Source organism: Entamoeba invadens (genome assembly GCF_000330505.1).
Source record: "Entamoeba invadens IP1 unplaced genomic scaffold scaff_1105074724807, whole genome shotgun sequence".
In the NCBI taxonomy this organism is placed as follows: Eukaryota; Evosea; order Mastigamoebida; family Endamoebidae; genus Entamoeba; species Entamoeba invadens.
The window spans coordinates 19,558-21,886 of record NW_004191646.1 but is presented as its reverse complement, the minus strand read 5'-3'; positions in this window follow the sequence as shown (position 1 = coordinate 21,886).

The window sequence follows — 2,329 nt, the reverse complement described above, 5'->3', positions numbered from 1 at the left end:
CAGACGTAAAAGTGTAAACTTTCTATTTCTGTCATCCTCAGAAAATAATTGCCATCCTCAGAACTGTATATTTGTTTAAAACATAAGTTAATATCAAAATAAAACATTCATATTAAAATATACACAATATGATTAACTTTGTTATTATAATAAATTTGAATAATTACATAAATTACAAAATTATTAATAAATTTGTTTTTTTAAAAATGCATTATTATTAAATCAGTGTTTTCGACTTTTTCAATTTTCATTTTGATAAAAAAACAATTATCAATTTAAACGTAAATTTCAATCGTTTTGTTATTAAAAAGGATTCGTAAATAATATCAATAAGTTTATAATTATAATATGAACAAGTACAATTCACGTTTTATTATTTCCCGTCTCAAGTAAGCGAGTTATAATTATTGTTTATGTTTATAAATTATCATAACGATTTTTTGATTGTTTTTAATTTTTTGGCATTTATGACAAATTATTACCATCATTTAAAATTCGAACTTTGACTCAAAATATTAAGTGTAAATTATAACTTGAGTTATGAGAGTGGGCTTTATGGGGAACTGAACCTTATGGATTTGTTTTTTGTATCCTCAGAAAAATATTTTTTAATAAGGATAGCTTTGAACCTGAGGATACACCTTATCCTCAAGAAACCCTTTAGATAAAATGTGTAAAAAATATTTTTATATTTTTTGTGTTTTTTTTAAATAAAATAACTAACAATTCTTTTGCAAACCCAATCGGTTGCAAAAATCAACTAAAAATATAATTGTAATAAGTTTGTCTCGCTATTCCGATGTTGTCACAGTAATAATAAAGATATTTCTACTCATTAATAGTGTCTGGAAAAAGATGTCGATTATATTTCATACCTAAAGTTAAAATCGCATTATAATAGTCGTAAAAACTTGTGGTCTGATCTTTTGCTGTAATGTCGACTATGTAAAAACTGCTGAAAGATGCCTTTTCCTACAATATCAAATTTATATGTAAATTATTTTTAGAATCGTTTTTTCTCATTTTTTATATTTATAGAAAAAAAACGCATTTTTTTGCGTCTCGTGCATTTTGCCCAAGAAAAAAAATATTGTTGACCCGTTAAAAAACAAAGGATACGTCATTTTTTGAAAATTCAGATATTAATTATTTTAATTTAGTTTATATTGAAATGTTTTGATGTTTTGTAATTATCGTGTAAAAAAGTTAACATTTTTTTGAATTTTAATATTTATAACAAACAATCAAATACCATGATATTAGTTGTAAAACCAAACTGATGGTTAGCGTTCTCACTTTATAACCTATTATTAAAAATCATATGTACAGTTGACCAAATAATAGTCAGAAACCAAATAATTGTAAGAAGTAAAATTGATAGTTTTGAAACCTCAATCAAGAACTATTTTTAAAAATAGAAATGGGTTTATTGGCATTATTTGGTGTACCTTTTTTTTCACTTTTTTCGATAATCATTTCCAAGGCAATTAACGGGAAATACATCCTTCTTACGATTATTTGGTCTCTGATAATTACTTGGTCAACTGTATATGATATATATTTACAAATATTTTTTTAACTGTTGTTTCAATATTATTTTTTACATTACTCAAAAAAACAATATATAAACAACATAACTACATTTTCCATAATTATAAAGTAAGAACAATTTTAGAATTATTTTATAATATAATGACTTCAATTTTATTGTTAATTTGAATGACACAATAATGTTAGATTTTTAATTTATATAACACACATAAAATGAAACGTGCAAACTTTATATATATTTTAAATGTTACATTAAAAAAAGAATTAAAAAATGTATTGTTAAAACTAAATACGGTTTTATTTAGAATAACTTTAAGTTTCAGGATTTGAGTTTATATTTATCTGTATGCGTGTTTAAAAAAATAATATTTCTGGTATTGGAAAGATTAACAACAATAATTATAAAATATTTAAAATAATTGACTTATAATTATTAGAAAAGTTGATAAAAATTTTCTGTGGAAAAAGTTAATGGCTGTTCGGCGACTTTTGATATTACTGAGAAGTCGGCGACTTTTTGAGTCCCTTCAAAAGTCGCTGACTTCTTTTAGAACTAAATAACTATTAACTTTAATAAATTATACCATATTCATTATAGTCTCAAAAATGTGTAAAAACACAATAGTTGTTATAATTTGTTATATTATAATCATATAAATATAATTTAAAAAATGATTTGAGAAGATATAATTGGGACGGTATTTTTTCATTTCTTTTTTAAATAATAATTATATTAAATTTATATGGTTTATTTTTTTCAATATCTTTTACATGAAAA